Source organism: Harpia harpyja, chromosome 5 (assembly GCF_026419915.1).
Source record: "Harpia harpyja isolate bHarHar1 chromosome 5, bHarHar1 primary haplotype, whole genome shotgun sequence".
Classification (NCBI taxonomy): Eukaryota; Metazoa; Chordata; class Aves; order Accipitriformes; family Accipitridae; genus Harpia; species Harpia harpyja.
Genome location: NC_068944.1, coordinates 21,790,427 through 21,809,140, shown reverse-complemented (window position 1 = coordinate 21,809,140; position 18,714 = coordinate 21,790,427). Strand labels below are relative to the sequence as shown.

The 18,714-nt window shown below is 40.0% G+C and overlaps 1 protein-coding gene across 2 annotated transcripts in view; it reads left to right on the top strand.

Moving 5' to 3' along the window:
* Positions 1–18,714, top strand: part of ARHGAP28 (Rho GTPase activating protein 28) — a 77,155-nt gene that overhangs the window by 18,925 nt on the left and 39,516 nt on the right. The window contains exon 1 of one of the 2 annotated variants that reach the window (XM_052787094.1): positions 7,725–7,975. The exons of the other annotated variant lie outside the window; for it this stretch is intronic. The gene's annotated coding sequence lies outside the window, so the exon portion shown is untranslated. Of the gene's footprint in view, positions 1–7,724; positions 7,976–18,714 lie in introns of those variants that run through there. 2 annotated transcript variants of the gene reach the window in all.

Sequence of the window (18,714 nt, the reverse complement as noted above, 5' to 3'; positions counted from 1 at the left end):
TTAAGGCCTTGTATGTCCGCACATATGTCCATACCCTCTGAGGCTAGAAATAATTCTTCACTGGACCAGAGCACTATGCGTTGTAGGACCCAAGATGGCAGCTTTAAAATTGCCATGTCATTGAATATGGGAAAGAGTCTGACTTTTTGTTGTTATTGTTATGCTTTTCTTATATCCCCAACCTTCCGTGTTTATGTAGTGAGAAAGAAGCAATTCCACCTCTGAAACATAGCTATCTTAGGGGTATAAAATGACATTTTCTGCCTGAACTGCAATCAGGACATGGCCAGGGAGCACAGTGCTCTGCATGGGCAGAGGTAGGCTGCAGGATCTTGATAGTAAACAGTATTTTTCAGTGTAGCTGGTACAAAGCACAGCACCCAGGAGGCTTTTGCTCCTGACTCACACCTCCAGTGCATCATCATCATATTAATAATAACAACAACAACAACATCATTTTCACAGCACACAGAAACAAATGCAATGAGTAGAGGTGGCATAAGCAGCAGACTGAAATTTCACGAGTACTGTAAACAGGCCTCAATGTACACTGGAATTGGGCCAGAATACTAGACACAGCACTGCAGGCCTACCAAGACATGGCCCCATGGGGTTTCCTGGGAGGTCTTTTGCACCCAAACCCCCTACACAGATGTTGGTGAGGCAGGGGGTAAGGGGCATCTTCATCAGATAGCACTCGCATGTGTCCTGTGTGGGTGACATTGTCACATTTCACTGCCTCCCCTTTAAAACACATGGTTTTTCCCATCTGCCATAGCCAACCACTAAGTTAATAATGCATGGCCTATAAGACATAAGTTGCCCTCTCAGCTCATACGAATTTGCAGTAAAACACGAACCAGGACCATGTGAAACACTTAGCCATCAGAGCATCTGAAGAGCACTGCCTGCATTTGCAACAGCTGGCAAAGGAGCCTGATACTGCAGTTTTGACAGTGTTGCCAGGAAAGCCTTTTCGAAACACCATCTCTTATCAAATACCTTGAATATTTCCTCTCTCCAATCCAGCACTTTTTATTAGTCATAATCAGCATCTTTCTTCTGTCTTGCCAATGCCAAAAAAGCGCTGCCAGTGAAACCACTGGCACTGGGGTCAGTACCAGTTGTTACATGAATGACAGGGAGCTGAAGTGCTTTGATGCAAGAGAGAGTGTTGCAAGAGGAAATAGCTGTCAGATAATCATCTCACAGGACTACATGAAGCCTGTGACACTGTCACATGGCTAGTGTCCTTGGGCCTCTCAGCTGGATTTGTGCAAGTGTGAGAGGGACTGAGAAAGAAGAGCTGGAAACGGCAGGTGGTGGCTGGTCCTGAAGAAGTGCTCTTCCATATATTGTCATTCATGAAAACCATGGGTCTGGGTATATCTTGTTTGGATAGTGCTGTTGAAGCCAGAGATTCCTAAACCTTGATCAAAACCTTGATCTTGAAGGCAAGCAGGAACCTCATTCAGGCTTGTGAAGGTATTTGTATTTGAAAAGGAGTATGCCCATTTCCCAAGCAGATAAAAGTGCCTTTGGGGACCTGAGTCTCCATACTTTGCACCTGCTGTAGCCATTCAGACCTGCACAAGTAAGGGCAAAACACCACTTTCAGCAGTGCTAGTCATGGTCTTGGTTCCTCAGGTGGCATGGACATGATTTTGGCCACACTGGGTATGCCAAGTACTGAACATGGTGGGCTCTAGGTCTCTGGATTGAAGCCAGGCAAGGGATACCTGTGGCCTCAGCTACTGTTACTCTCTTAATGCCATTTGTGGCAATGGTAAACAATAGTATTGCATTTACTTTTGAGGGCGGCTGCTGCTTTTTTTCTCTTTTTTGTCTCATGCTAATATTTTCAAATTTCTTATCTTTTATTCTTTATGTTGAAACATCTGTGATGGTTCACAGTGGAGTGGTTAACATGGATTCCTCCTTTCAAACTTGCTAATAAAAGTTTCTTTTCTCCTACCCTCTTTTTTGCTGCATTGTACAAGACGAGCATCTCGAATTCCGCCTGACTGCCAAGCCTGGTTCTGCTTTCATGTCAAATAATTAACAAAATTTTAGACTAACCTAATATTTATTTTATACATGGTAGTTAGATATGTCTTTGACTTATGTATGTTTCTGTTTAAAGGAATGAATTTTGGAGATTGGACATTTGTAATTGATTGAGCATATTCAGAGCCATAATTATGTAGAGAAAGTAAAAACTTCTTTTTTCCTTTGTCTATTTGTGTCCAACAGAATTTTCAGATGCAATGCCTATTTAGTTAGGGATTTTTTTAAAGTCCTTTTACTGGAACACATTTCATGATTTACAGTCCCCTTCAAGTAATACTGCTGATTAAATTAGCATTACCTAATGGGTGAAACTAGTAAGGTATTTTGCTCAAATTAAATCCTCACCTTTAAGGAGAAGTGAATTGGTCGATAGCCCATTAGAAACTCGGTGGAAACTCACCCCAGTTCTTAAAATAAAGGTTACTGGCCAAATATGAATTTGGCAGTTACTTTTAAAGTCACATTAGTGAAGAACATCTGTTAATATAAAAATATCTCTGATACATTACAGTGGTTTAGCTGTAGTTAGTTTAGCAGTGCTTGGTTAACATCTAAGGGAAGAGGGGGAATACATGTCATACATTTGGCAATCAGTAAGCCAGGGCTTTTACCCATTGCATGGCTTTGTTTGGGTTTAGACAATGTTCCTCTGTTTTTGCTCAAGCTGCAGTAATCCTTCAGCCCTTGATGTCATGCATTCTGGGTTTTCTATATTCTTTACAATAATCTTTGAACCCTCACCCCGCATCATATGTTATGAATATTCTTGTTTTGGAGAAGAGAGGCAGGCAATCATTTTAGACTGCAGGAACCCTTCCCCTAACATTTCCCTGTGCGTCAAAGACATGGAGCAGCAGCAGGGAGAAGAAGTAGTGGAAAGACCAGTTTGGAAAGATGGTTTGGGATGAGAAAAAGCAAAATGGGGAAGGATCAGTGTAAAAGATTACTTTTAAGGGTCAGAATTTCACTGCTCTTGAGGGGTGATTCAGACTGTACCTAGAAAAGCTTCTTCAGGGCCACACCTGGTTCAGGGTGTGAGCATGGTCAGGCTGTTGCTGCAGAGGAGCAAAAGCCAGAAATTGGTCCTGGCGAATGTAGGAAATGGTAGTGTTACAGACTATCAGCTCAGGTCCTTCTTTCCAAGTGAAAATACACTGAAATTCAGAGATACTAGCAAGTAATTATTTTCTTCATCTTCTTGCCAGGTGACTGATAGGGTTTGTTACCCATGTCCTTCTCGCTCAGTGACTCTTCCACCAGACTGTCATCTTTTTATTCTTGGCCTTCTTCGTTTAGCTTTGAAAGAAATTATGGCTCTAAGGGACAGTAAGTGCTTTCCGTAGGGTATGATACTGTAAATCCTTGGGATTAGGATAACTAACAGCTTCTCTATGATACAGTTTAATGCAAGAAGTAAGACGGGCTTTTGTTGGAGGGACCTAATAAGCTACTATTGTCAAAAGTCACCAGATGACTGAAAATTAAGGCGAGAAATAGTGTTTCTCCAAAGATCAAAGAGCCACCTGAGAAAAACCTCTGTGTTTGTAAATTCAACACAAAAAATGGCTCCCCCGTCACATGGCTCCACATACTGTTTCCAGTGTACATATGGCCCTGGTTTGTGGCTATCACAATGGGCTCTGGAAAACAAGCTCAGTCCCTTCCTGCTAATTTACTAGCGGAGGAGGTTTTTTTCCACCAGGCAAGTTCATTTGTAAAGGTGACCTTCGCGGCCGACACCACGCGTTTCTGCAGATAAAGAATGCTGTCTCAGCATGTTTGTGAAACCTAGCTCAGCAGCCAGCCATGGGCCTCCGGTGAGGCACAGGGGCGTTGTAAAACAAAACCCTTCCTACAGGCACTGTGAGGGTTTCTCTGTTCCACAGTTTTTGTATGTCGGCACTGCACGTTTTGCAATCCTTCTTTTGTCATGCTCTGTAAACCCTCTTCTCTTGCCTGACTGGTTTTATATCTAAATGGTCTTGAGGTTAAGTAGTTGCTTTTGAAAAATCCCTACTCTGTAAATTAATGGTCTCCTAGGTAGAGCTAAGACCACAATTAAATCTTTTACGATCATGAATGTAGGTAGGAAATTTCACAGATCCCTTGCCAAAGCCCAGACAGAAGAAGCAGATCTTCAGTGATCTCCTAAGAGAAGGTTTAATCTTTCATGGCATCTGAGGAGCTGATATCAAGTCTGGACTGCTTGGCCATGAATGACTATCTTCTTCCTATCTACATAGTTGTTTTCAAATACATCACTTATTAAGTTTTAAGATATTGCCATTTTTCTACCATGAAAAACAAGCCAGGTTTGGAGCATGTGTGCTTAATATATCCCAGTATTAATGTAAAATCCAGCTTGCAGAAGAGTATCTGATTTTTGCTCACTAACAGCTGGAATAGATCAATATATAGAGTCCCTGGAAATAGCAGTCATGTTTCAGAAGAAACCACTACATGATTATGATCATGCCAGTTTAATTTCTGTAGAATAATTAATCCAATGATAATTCTTCCAGTTCCTTCCTTGTAGTCTTATTTTCATGCTTGCCATATGACATCAGTTAGACAAGTCTTTAAAGCTATTCCCCAGCAGCAGTGCCCGTTAAAACAGGAGACTGTATTTAGAAGTGGGATTGAAAAAAAGGAACATTTCTTTTTCAGGGGAAAAAAAATATGTTTGGGGTGATCAGAATAATCTACAGACAATTTTTCTGAGCCAAGAAAAAAATAGGCAGAAATCAGAAAAAGTTGAAACATTTCATTGCGACATCTTCTAAATGAACTGTTTTGTTTCAAATTTATGCGGATTTAACTTTCAACAGAAAAGTAAAACAAATCTCTGAGATCACACTGTTTATTGTTCTTCTGAATTTCTACAGGAAAAGAGAATGGCTTTGTTTCTGATTAACTTTAAATGAAGATTTTGTTCAATTACTTGTTTGGCTAAAGCCCTGAAAAAATCAGTTATTTACATAGCTAATTGATTATGACTGTTTCTTACATCCAGATGCAGCAAAAAGCTTAAACATTTATCTCATTGTAAGGACAATCTAGGTATTTCTGCAGTCATAAAATGGAGTCAACAGCAGACCTATTTTGTCTCAGCATTTAACTTTAGAAAAAGAATAGCATGAAACTACATGTCAGTATTTATCAGTTGTATGACATTCAGTGTATCTGCAGAAATAATTAATCATTATGTCCCACATATAGAATTAGTTCAGAGCTACTTTTGTACAAACCATGAAAGAGAATACTCAAATATGAATAAAGACACCAGTGCAGGCGGATGTCTGTGTCATGCAAATCCCCACTGGCTTTGGTGGGACACCTGTGTATACGACTTCACCGCTGTTTATTTTTTATAGGACGGCTGTGATTAGGGCTCACCATTGTGCTGGTCCAGAAGGAGCGAGGGCAAAAGCCCTGATGTTTAAACATATTTACGTAGTTTTATGACAAGACTTTTAACCTAAAGATTTGTTTAAAGTTTAGTTAAAGAAAGTACTGTATTTTGGAGGTAAAATGTTAAGTGCAAGGACACTGCAGGGAGAAGGTCACAGTTCCCTTAATTTTAAGTGTCCCTAATGTCCAGTGAGCACTTACCTACTTCCAGCATTTAATAGCTCTTTGGTGAGTCCCTCACTGTCTTCTCCCTTTATGGACAGCTAAAGAGACATCTCATCCATAGGTGAGGTGAATTGCTCTTTGGAGGTGACTTTCTTTCCACTGGCTGTAATCAGGAGCCTGCGGCAAGCAGGGTCCTATCATCTCGCACGTCCCAGTTCAACATCTAATGTTAGATGAGAGGATCCAGCACTTATTGAAACACGGGGAGTGTTTTAATTGCAGATGGGAGCCAGAGGGAAGATACACTTACTGTGAATTGCTGCAAGTGAGCCGACCTCGCTTCCTCCCCTCCCTCCCCAACAGCATTTTTGCATACCGCACAGGCAGTGAGCTGCAAGGGCCTTGGGAACCCACTTTCATATTTACCAAATGCAGCCAAATCTCACCTTAATTCCTAGGAAAACCTAAAAGTCACTGTTACCAAGGCTTGTTTAAATTCCATCAGAGAGCAACTTTGGGAAAAGGCAATCCTAAAACTATGTTTATCTGACTGTTCAGACAAAGCCTAGAATTAGGTAAAAAATGACTTTAATTTCTTCATACAGCAACAGCTCAAGGAGAGTAATAGTGGCAGGAGTGTATCGCTTAACTAAAAAGAGGGAGATGACATTCTTGAAGGCAGTGGGGATGGCAGTCTCATGACTATTCAGCGTAGAGGTTGCCTCTGAATGCCTGCAGGAGGTAACACTGCAGAGGTATTTAGTCGGGATTATATGGACTAGCATCACTATATCATTTCAGGCAAAGCAGCAGTAGCTGCCAAGTAGTTTCTGGTCACCACCACCATCAGCCGGATTTGTAGCATGAACAGCCCCACAGTCCACTACCAAATCCCTGAGCCACACCCTTCCCTGCAGTTGGTCCTTTAAAGCATGACGTACCAGTCCCTAAACAGACCTACAGACAGTAGTAAATGACTTGAAGTTTTCAAAATTTTCAAGGATTTATATAATCCTAAAAGTTCACCAGAAGAAATAGAAAGGTGCCATTAAGTCCAGTTTAAAACATAAAGCAAATTTAACTTCAAGAAGAACTGTAAAACCAAACCACTTCTGGTTTTGCTCTTTTCTGTCCCCTTAGGAAATCTGTGTCTGTTTCAGGAAGTCCTTTCCCTTCTCTTTCCTTTGTTTCAGCCTTTTTGTTTGTTTGTTTCTCTGATTAAATAACACTTTCTTTTCCCTTTATTCTGCTGAAGGGCTCTAGCCTTGTCTTTGGAGGAAGTGAAGGATATCAAAAAGCTTATAACCAGAAAGTCAGCTTTTCCTCCTGTATTTCAGGCTGGAGGAATGATGACAGGAATGCTGTAAATTTGACAGACCAGTTTAAGCATTTCAATGGATAAACAAAGGTTTGGTGGAGGGAGTAAAGTTTGACCATCTTATATGCTTTCCATGCTTCAGAATTATTTCTTAGGGCTCATTTGACAGCATTAACAGCCTGTGGTAGGGAACTTTTTGCACAGTGTGTTTCCTCATCCCCCAGCTGCAGCTCAAAATCATCCCCAAATTTGAAGACTTTATCTATCCTGTGGCCAAAACCCAATTCTGGGCCACTGTTCATAAGAAACCTGGTGCATGCTTTTTCAGCATTCATCTAGGCCTCCCACTGATCATCCCACTGTAGGAAAAGCAAGAAAGGCTTCCCCATAAATATTTGATTTCTTAACAGCTGTACTCTGGCTTGCTTCTCCTTCCTTGCTGGCATTGTGCGCTATGCTTATGCTCTGGGTGGAGCAGCCATCTCCATGCAGAGAGCGCTGCTCATTAATTTGCATCTGGTCATTTATGGGTTTTTGCGTTATGCTAATGGTAGTGTCTCATATCCCTTTAGCAGAAAACACATAAATTGGCTCTGTCTTTTTCTGAGCCACCCCACAGGGACTCTCCTGAATTACAGCGCAGCTTAGCGCTGATTACTTTTTTATTTCTCCTCTTAGGAAATGGATAAAAGGTTTAAGTTCTGACACAAACAGGAAAACACACTAAGAGGATTTATCCTGAAGGCATCTACTCTTTAAATAGTGATGGCGCAGTGTCAGTCCGCTTCCCACAAGGGCCAGAAGCTCCAGCACTCTTTGTTCCTGCAGCCCTTGCATGACTAGAGGCAGAATATCCTATCACAGGCTGTCAGATAGCTCCCAGAATATGCGACTTGGTGATCATAGGCTGAGGAGGGACTCACTGCCACTAGGAGCATGAAGAAGTTGGGTTTCAGAAGGACTCTGCTCTGCTCCTTTAAGGATAACACCAAGGCTTTATTCTGCTCCAAGGTAAGACTTGCAGAATTTACTAAATCAGTAACTTCTCAGCCTTCCAGATCCTGTTCCCTCCCTCTTGTTTTCTTAAACGAGGAGCGACAGGAGGGGGAGCAAGTTGTCAGAGTTATCACTAGTGGAATTTTCCAGCTTTACCAGGCAGGAAAGGGGGGGACAAAATAAAATGATCCACTGTAGAAAAACAACTGGACACAGAGCAAGTGAAAGCAACTGCAGGATGGGCATATGCATGCTTTGCATTGACTCAAGCTGTATGACAATACGCCTCAAGAATCTATTAACATGAACCTGTTTAAGGTTTTATTAACAAGGTGTGCTTCTTGAAAATTATACTCTGTTATAATACAGTTTTTTCTCACTACTGATTCTGTTTAAAAATATGTTGCACTGGAATAATATTCCAGAGGCAGCAGAATCTTTACTTCAAATTGTATTAATTGCAGTTTTTCCCATTTTCGCTTTTATTGGGGTCAGAAATTTGCCTTTTTCAACTGTTGCCTTCTGATGTCATGTAGATATTTATGATAATTAGGTGTATTTCAGCTCAGTGTCATGACCAGACTCTAACTTGCACAACTAGAGCTTTATACAAACCTAGCTATCAGGAAGGAAACTTATGACATATCATTCCACGGGAGGAAAGCCTGGTCTGATAATTTCAGTGATGCATTCATACAGATTACATGGCTAAATGAGCTAAGTTCTTCTACATTCACAAATACATTATCCTAATCCACATTTTTCAAATTGTGCTCAAATCTGGCTTGGTTCTGTACACTTGGTAGGCAGGGATTTGCAGGTAGCACAGGCTCTTTCTAATGGCTACTTTCAGTTTGAAGGTGCTTATGTCTGGTAAACAGGTAAAAATCTGGGGCAGCAGGGGACTGGTGGTGAAGAGCAACTAAAACTATTTACCTAGTAATGAAGACCAGAGAAATTTAAGGGAACTGGAAACTAGGACTTGTCCACATTGTTTTGAGGAAACTGGAAACTTGTTTATGTAGTCTAAAAAAATGCAAACAATAGACCATCAATCCAGCGCTCACGGACAGGCTCTCTCATCCCTCATGGGGGGATTTCTTTCCCGCTGGCTGGCTGGCGTAACACTCACAGCTCTGCACCTCCAAAGCAAACATCAGGAGTGTTTGAGGAGTTTCTTTTAGCAGTTCTTGCTCCATGGCAGTTTGCACACACTGAAAAGGCCAGCGCAACCTTTCCAGTTCCAAAGTCCCCCTGCAGCAAAATATCATGAGCCAGGGTCATGACCATCAGCAGAAATAATACTCCTTGCCTTGGGGAAAACTTTTCAAGGATTTCTTCCTCTCTTATTCCCTCTATAGGGTCAGCATGAGGCCTATACAGGGGATCAAAGGGATATCTGAAATGGCATCAGATGCTGCAGAGCAGCACAATATGATGATCATGGTCCAATATGATGAGTACATAATAGATTTTAATTGACTTTGATCAGGATGAAAGAGCAAGTACTTTCTTTTTTCCGTGTCAAACATGAAGTCTCACTGAAAGGAAATCCAGGCAGCTAATATCCCTGGAGATTTGACTTTTGCTACCTAGATTTTTGATTGATTTGTTTAGAAAAGAGAGTCAGATCAGCAGGATTATTGTGAAATTTCTACTGGACAGTTATACTCCTAACACAAATAGAGTTTCTTCAGCAAATACAGTGTCATTGTGAGTCCCAGCAGTGTTCTGTCAGGGTGGGAGATAGGGCTTACTAGCATAAATGATTGTCCAAACTGCTTTTTGTGATTTTTTGACTCCTTTTTCATGTGAATGGAAGAATTCTGAGGGAACTCCCATCACCAGGTTTGCTCCTGTTTGTTCTCAGTGAAGATGATCCTGTCCATGCAATGAAAAGGCAGCTCACTCTTGGCTGTTAGGGCTTTTTCAGACAGGGCTTTGCACTGCAATTACAAAGTGATTCCTAATTTAGAAAGTCTCTGTAAGACACAGAAATGTAGCTGTTTCTAGATAGCTAGACATTTTCTGCTGTTGATGCTGTTTTAAGATGACCAAATTCTGATGAAAATTAACCTGGCAACTCTAAGCAACATTGTATGTTCTTCAACTCTTTTAATTACTTCTTATTATAAAGTCTCTTCAAATGCATCACTTTGGAAAACCTTAGGTGTGAGCTGTGCATAAGTGATCATAATAATATAGCAGCATCTTAATTTGACAGATCTTTTTTCCCACTCAAATGATTCCAACTACTTTGAATAAAATCTGTTCCATTCTTATCTTGAATTATGCTTCCATTAAGCAACCAATTAATGTTGATCCCCTGGTTCGTGCCGTACAAAACATTCCATTTTATGTGTTATCTAGACTTTTTACAAAGGCTCTTAGGAGATTACTAAAATATTCCCTCCCTTTGTTCCCATCTTTGCTGTGTATTCATACATATATTTATGTGTGAATATGAATCTGTATATATGTATAGTAATCTTCCCCTTAGGATATTGTGTATGTATGTCATAAAGGAAAAGGAGATTAACGGTACAATACAATACAAACAGGCTGACTTTATGGCAGTCTTACAGAAACTCCTGCCAAGCAAAAGAATAAATAACAGCTGTGTTAATCAAAGCCAAAATTAAAAGATAAGTCTTGAATTTAGGTGGTCAACATCCCAGAAAACTGGGCAAGCTTAATGCTCACAGAAAAAGAACTCCTCCAAGGTTGAAGAGTGTAATGGTATACAATTAAGTTGAAGGCAAATTTTCAAAAGTGCTTCTGTGACTTAAAAGCCTAAGTAAAAATTGACTTTGCATGCAGGAGCATTTACTCTCCCTGGAAGTCCATTGGGTTTGTGCTCCTGACTCCTTCAGTCTTTTCTGAAAATGGGAATCAGGTGACTGCCCACCTTAGTCCCTTTTGGAAGCATAATCTGTAGTCACCTGGAAGTCCAGAAAGGATACTGGTCCAAGCAGTGGCTGAATACCAACCAGGGATACCAACTCAAACCAAAGAACTAGAAGTACAAGCATGATTATTCCCTTGTTTTACGGGAAAGCCATACATTGTCTCTGTTTTGGATTAAACTCATGAAGATGTGTTAGCCTGTTCAAGATCCTGTGGAAGCATTTTGAATCAATTGTAACTGACGTAAATATAGCCCTTGACTGGAAATCTTCCAGAGCAAGAAAGCTGCAATGGTTCAGCCAAGATGCATTATATCAAAAGCATGGATAAGTAATTCAGTGTCCTTGTGGGAAGGATAGCATTACAGCTTCACAACATTCATAAAGTGCCTGCACAGTGAAAGATCTAACACAATCATTAAAAGATGGATGAATGCCCGGTGAATCTTCACCTCCTATCATGGATCATGGCTCTTATCTAGGCAGGAGCGGGAAGAGGAACATGTACTCACAATGACAGAGGGCACAACAGCAGCTTAGTCGTACTCACTTGACATGAGTATGTGAGCTTTCAAACATGATTTACTATGTTTGCATAGCAATAGTAATTACTTTTTAGAGGCTATCCAGCCAAGAGTATGTAGAGGGTTGACAAAGCTCAGTTAGAAAATTCAGCCAAGCTCTATAGGACTTACAGATTAGCAGTTGTATTACTCATGGTGTAAGATAGCTTTAAGTCACGAACTAGCTCTTGTATTTTTAACCCTCTTCCATGGTAAAACATCTGTGTGATTTTAGAGATGTCACTTTACCTTCCCCTGTAATTCTTATTTGATGTCTCTGTGGTCCTGTTATGATGAATTAGCTCTTGCCCATATATTTAATTAAACACTACAGGGAGTGGTTGGGGTGTCTTAGTAGTTACTAAATTCTTGGTCCTTCTGTTATTATCCACTGGATGATGATTTGATATCTGGGTTCAGACTCTCAGCTGTGACTGAGGAGAACTCAACACAGCTTAAAGAGGCAATTCTCTGAAGTCTTCTATCCATTCTCCCAATGCAACCTGGTGCAAACACAGAAGAGCTTAGAACAAGCCAGAACAAACCAGTAAATGTCCAAATAGCCAGGAATAATCCCTTCCTGTAATATGTGATGTCTACAAAAGGTGCTGTAGAACTTTCTAGCATGTTTCTCAGCCATCTAAGATTTCTGTTTCCCAGGAGAACAGGAATGGGCATTTTGTACCTATGTTAAGATGCTTGAAGCTAAGATAATACTGTCCTTCTATGTCTTCTGAGTCTTGAAGACTTCCTTCCAACAAGAGCTCATTTTCCTCAGAGATTTCCAAGAGCTACATCTTACTTCTCCAGCATCAATATTAAGACATTTAAACTTCCAAACCCTATGCACAAGAGTCCTTTGGCTGGCTTTAGCAGGGCTGCTTGTAGGATTCAGATTTACTCACATCACTGAGGAACTGAAGACAAAGGCACTGTGTTTTGTAAGTATTAGTGGTCTCTGTAGATCTAAGAGCTTCAGGAGCTGCAGTATATTTGAAAAGCTAGCTTTGAAATACCTGGCATGCTGCAGCTTCCCTCAGAGTGCTCATGGATGAAATATTTGAGATAAACCTCAAAAATAATATAAGCAGGAGAAAAAAAGGTAGTTGAAGGAAACTGGAAAGCTGCTGTGCATCATGTACTAGTATTCCCATTTAAGAGGTGATTTTTCTTATTCTGTTATTTGCCTTTTTTATGGGCATTGTAAAGAAGTGTAACTAAGTCAAACATTTCCAGCTCTCGCTGGAGTCCAAGTGGTTTGGAAGCATCACTGATTCATTTGCCTCCTTACATAGAAAGGTCATGTTTTTCACAGGCACATGTGCAAACATTTGAACACAAATTAGAAAAATACCACTTGAAATTTAGGGTGTTGCCTTGACAATACCCATGAAGATGTTCCCTCTATCTCTTAAGCATAAGCCTAGAAATCACTTTAAGATCACAGAAAACCTTTCATACTCCATTGAATGGAATTGTATAGACAAAGTATAAGAAAATGCATTGGTTTTTTTTTTCTTTCCCTCTTCATTCCCTGTTGAAGACCTGAGAATACAATAAACTAAATGTGATTTTGTTGTCCATTGTTTCCTCTGAAAATGGGAATGTCTGCTCTGTTGAGACCTATGATCTTCTACTTGGTGTTCCCTGTCTGTTTTGTTTGTCTCCACCAAATTTTAGCTTCCACTGTTCATCTTCAGCTCTGCTCTGTCCTTTTTTATGGTTACATCTCCCATCGTCTCAACATGACCTTTCATAGTACCAGTAATGCTACTAGAGTCATCTGGCAACTCAAGAGGTTCTTGCCAACACAATTCTGTACCTACATTATAAATGAAAATTCTCTAGACCAATCTCCAATATGAGTCTTCTACCAGCTTTTGCTTTAAATACAGCTTTATGCTTACACAGTTATGCTTGTATAGTTATTGGTGTCCTGAATGGGAGAGGTTACCAAATAATATACTGCTATTTAATTTTAAAGTGAGTGAAACATCCAAAAATTTTGACCAAAAAGAAGATGAGTGAATTAGCAAGAAATTAGTTGTTCATTTTTTCCCTCAAAAAAAATGTAGGTCAAAAGCCTATTCTAATATAGCTTGCTTTTTAAAGCTTGAAGGTGAAATGTGCACCGCATTAGCAAAACTTCCATTGATTCAGCAGAAACAAGAGGATTTACTTCTGTTAATATTGCCTAGCTGTTTGGGATTTTTTAGTAATTTATTTTTTTAGAATGTAAAGTGCCCTGGTTGCTTTGACTCTGAGCTTTTTATAAATATTTAGAACTGGATGGAGAGAGGGGCTGGTGTGTGACTTCTTCTGATATGGAAATATGACGGTCAAATGCTGTCGGAGAAATGTGGGAACACACCCATCAGCTGCAATCCCCATCCCTTGCCCTGTGTGTTAGGGCTCCCTGTGCTGTACTGTTATCACTTCCTCCCTGCACAGAGAGCCCTTATCAGCTTCCCTGCTTGCTCCACCTCTGTACGAGGCTCTCACCCAGCCCAGCAGCACTTGCTTTCTGGAAAATGGAAAAGGAAGGGAAAGAGGCAGGGTTCGGGGATGGCTGCAGATGGAGGGATGGAAAGGGAAATAGAAGCAGAGATGAGGCCTCACGTTGCCTCAAGTCATCCAGGATAAAGTTGCAGACTGTTCAGGACATTGACAAGAGTTTCCATGTTGCTGTACTTTCCATCAATTTCTAGCTGATGCATAACCATTTTTCTTCAGGTAAAAACAGGAACATAGTGCTTTGAGATATTCTCCAAGATTCATCTGCATTGCTTTATTCATTGCACATTCTTTATCTACACTGCTTTATTAAGCAGTCTCATTAACAAAAGAACAGTCTATTCAGCAAATTTGGGACTCTTTCCAAAGTAACTAACTCACACAGTCTTTACCAATGTGCTTGAGCGGCAAAAAATAGAATTCTGTGCACATCTTGATTTTTATTTGCTACAACATTTTCCAACAAATTTTTCATTCCTTCTGACTGATTCAGTATGCCACAAAGTACAATGCACCATGGAAAATACAAGCTGAGTGTTCAGAATTGCCTGACAGCCAACCCAGAAATGCTGAGAAAAATCTAAATGGTGAGAAGTACATTTGCTCATGAAATTTTTGTGATTTGTTATAACTTCAACCTTAGCAGTACCACAAAGAAGGATGTTCTGAATTTAAACATAAGAGATAAATAAAGCCTATGGGGTTGTAACAGTTTATTACTATCTGAGAATCTGATCCAGGATTTTTACAGTGACAATGTGAAAGTTGCTCCCAGCTCTGTCGAAAGATTTAAGAGTATCTTCACCACATAAGCAATTTTTTCAATAAAATAGCTTTAAAAGTTGTGTGTAGCTTAGCTTTATAGTTCAATGTGTTGCTTTACATTACTTCAGTCCAGTCCTGTGAATACTATTAAGCACAACGTTCAAAATGTCTTCTCATGAATTGCAAGGTAACCAATACCATTCATGACTAAAATGTAAATGAATACGTTAGAGAGTTTACATATTCATATTTTGTAGCTCAACGATTGCCTTCGATATACATTAAAACACATTTAAAGGAAAACCCAATAACTCACAAAAATAAGTACTGCTTGTTTGCTTAGGTCCTGAAGCCTTTGAAAAAAATGTAATGAGTGGCGTGGTGACATTTACTTAAAAGTGTGCATTAATTACAGGAAGGGAGAAAGTAACAGCTGGACTTCACCTAAAACTAAGCACAAAGAAAACTTCAAAGACTTATTGCATGACTTCAAGCTCTGGTGGAAAAATAAAACCTGATTAAGTAGAATTTTGAATAAAAGTTAATAGAAAATAAGAAGTGATTAAAATCTGTGCTATAAAATAATTGAATATGCCTTTATGTAAATCTGATGGTGATGTACATGACTTTCATTAATATCTGATTTGTTCCTCCTCCTAGATGGTTGGTTAGTTTACATGTTCACTCTCTAGAAGCATCTGCCTCCCTTCATTGATTATGTCAGGAGCTTAAAGAGCTTACACTTGCAATATATCTCATTGCATTAGATGCCTTCCAGTCAATAGCATGGTCCACTTCTTTATGTTGTTACCTTAATTCAACCAAAACGACTGAATTTGTCTTTTGATGTGCTTCAGAGAGAGAAAGTCCTACAAATATTGTGAGTTCCTTAATGATAATAATCATGCTGGTTGAAAGGATATCTCCTCTAGAATGATCTAAAATAAATACAAGTATATATTCTTCCGCATTTGCCATATAAATGCAGGCAATGTTAGAGGCTGTACTGAAAGCTGTGGAAAGTTGCACCTCTTACGTTTCAGTGTTTCATCATGCCTGATGAGTATTTTAATAATTTCTTTTTCTTTAGAAAATCTAGTTTGTGCTTCTAGAGCCAAAAATCTTTTAACACTGTCCAGTTTACATCCCCTGTGGGTTTTATGTGGTTTGCTCCTTTGCTTGTTGGATGATTCGAGCCTCATCAGAGCTCTCGAACCTGTGCACTTCCTGCAGTTTTAACTGTATCCTGTTGTGTTATGAATAATGAGCCTGGCTAAGTGTGAGCTGCTGGAAAAGGCTTATCAGTTTTATTGTGGGAGAAGATTCTGGATTAGTCTGCACATTACTCTCTTTCTCCTAACCCCCTTGGTATTTGTAGTTGCACACGCATGCATAGTGGCTTGATGTACTCCAGTTGGCTTGAGACAATGCTGTCCCCAGGGAGTGCTTACAGGGCTGTTGCTTACCTTCTTAGAAGTGACACTGCCAGAGCAGTAGGCAGCAAAAGAGAAATACAGCTTTTCCACCGCCTTTTGTGAGAGCTTCCTCACTACTACAGATAGCTTTCTGAGGAGGGACTGAGTGAATAGCATTAAACTTTGTGCAGTACCAGATTTTAGACAGGATCTAATGCATTTGTGCTTCCTCCTCTCCTTTTCATTCATGTGACTCTGCTTCATCTTTGCTTGCTACTTTGGGTAAGACACTAGGTAGCTGCCTCATGCTTACTGTGTGGCTTAACTGAGTAATTCATGCCAAGGACTGGTAATGTCATAGTAGTAAATCCAGGGCTGCTATACATCTTGATTTCAAATTCAGTCCAGGTGGAATCCAAAGCATTTTATTTGGATTTTGGGGTGCTCAGCTACCTAGTGAAGTCTCTGGGTGAGTGGCAGAGAGCTGAAATTTTGGGAGGCATCTACTCAACATGAGTGGATAAATTGTATGGTGCATGCACAGTGAGCCCAACGCTCCTGGAGGCTGTCATCAGCTCTGAGGCATATGTACAGTGAACTGTCACATCCAGTAGGTTCAATGCTCAGACACAAATCATTTGTATTGTACATGCACAATAGATGAAACATTTCCTGGAAGCATGGGATTTCCTAAGCCCACAGTATATGGCCCACGTGCCTATGTTTCTTCCTGGAAAACTTTGGTCTGCCCTAGATATGTGGATTTTTTTCATATAAAAGCAATTGGACCTAAGCAAGCACCAACACAACAAAAGAATCTGTCACCTCTAACAATAAAAATGTGTTGGAAATGTTTAAGATGGTTAAACTGGCTGCTCACAACTAGCTTTTGCCTGCTGTGGGCCACGTCCAGATGCTTTTTATCTTAGCCATACCCATTGAAAATTACATCTAACATACTCTGTCATGATCTGCTCAAGTCCTTAAGTCTTCAGCATTCAAAACTAGCTTATCCTGCTTCCTCTTAATGTATATGAAAAGAATTCTTTTCCAATTCACTTGAAAAAAAAATGGTTAACAGAACATACTCTTGTTAGTGTTAATCATTTGGGAATCCCTGCTGCCCTTTAGGAACAGCCTTGTTAGGAGAATGAAGACAAAATAGAGTCCCTTTCAGATTTTGACAGACGCATTGAAGGCATGTAGTGCACTGTCTCTGTCGCATCGGGCCAGCGCTGAAGTGATGTGATTGCCAGTGTGGAGGAGAGGTCTGGGTCATGTCCCCAGAGGTCACTGTTGCCAGCAGGCAATACCTAGAGAGTATATGCCCTGCACTCCCCTAGCTCAAAGGGTTTGATTGTGACAGCCCTCACACTGAAACACACAAACAGAGAGAGATTCTTCTGCAATCTCCATGCTCAGCCACAGAGCAGTCACAATGTGGCCCTTGTTACAGATGGGGGGCTTCCATACCACTTATGAAAAAGTTGCATGAGAGAGAGATGAAGAACCCAAGGTGAAATGCATTTTTAAATGCTGGCAGGTAACACTGGCATACAAACTCTACAGCTGAATCTCCTAACTCCTGTTAGTACCTTGACGAATTGCAGACTAGTTATAAATGAATAAATAAATGAAACTCTTTTAATTCCTTTAAATCTTACAAGTTTTTTTTTTTTAAGTCTTTAAATCTTAAGGCTCATTAAACAAGTCCTTTTAGTCCAAAAAATGTTTGTGGAGACAGAAAAGCATCTTTAGAAGTGAAATTAACAGCTGACAGAAGCATGTTTTGTAGAATAGAGAGACATGCAAAGTACTGAATTCCTGTGTTTTCAAGTCTAGCCGATACAGTAAGGTGATAACAGCTTATTTTCAAACCCAGCTTTCTAACAAAGAGCAATGAGATTCATATGATTTTGGAGTTCTGCTAGGCAACAAGATGAGAAAATTATTAATGAAATAAAATCCTATTCTGCTTCTCACTCAAATACTCCATTACAAGGGAGGCTGGGTGACACCTCTGTGAAATCAATGAACATGATAGGTTAAATATTTGCTATGCTAGATGTTAGAGAAAGAACAGGGAAACTTTAGGATTCACTGCCTATGACTTGCCTAACATCTGCAAGATAATCAGGAACAGCAGTGTGCAGATGGAGTTGGGGGGATATTGTCTGAGATATACCCCTCTCTGTGAGCAGAAGCCACCAAGCACAGAGAGAAGGAAACAAGCAGCCAGCAAACAGTGCTGGAACAGGGTGGCCAGGAAGGAACCAGAAGATGAGAGATTTGGGGCAAGAGTGAACTGTCCACAAAAATAACTATTTCCAATTGCTGGACTCTTCGTTTGCTTGGAATTTGTACACATTTTACCAAAAAAACCCCAGAAATACTGGCACATGACTGATTCCTAACAGTTTAGAACAGAGAAAAATATAGTTCTTAATAAAGAGAAATTTTTTTTTCTTTATCAATGCAAGCTACCACCCTCTTTTTTACATTTGGGAAAAGCTGAGCAGAGAGAGGGTAATTATTTTTTGTCAGAAGTTGGTGAATTGTTATGATAAACTGAAGGATAGAAAGATCTGGGT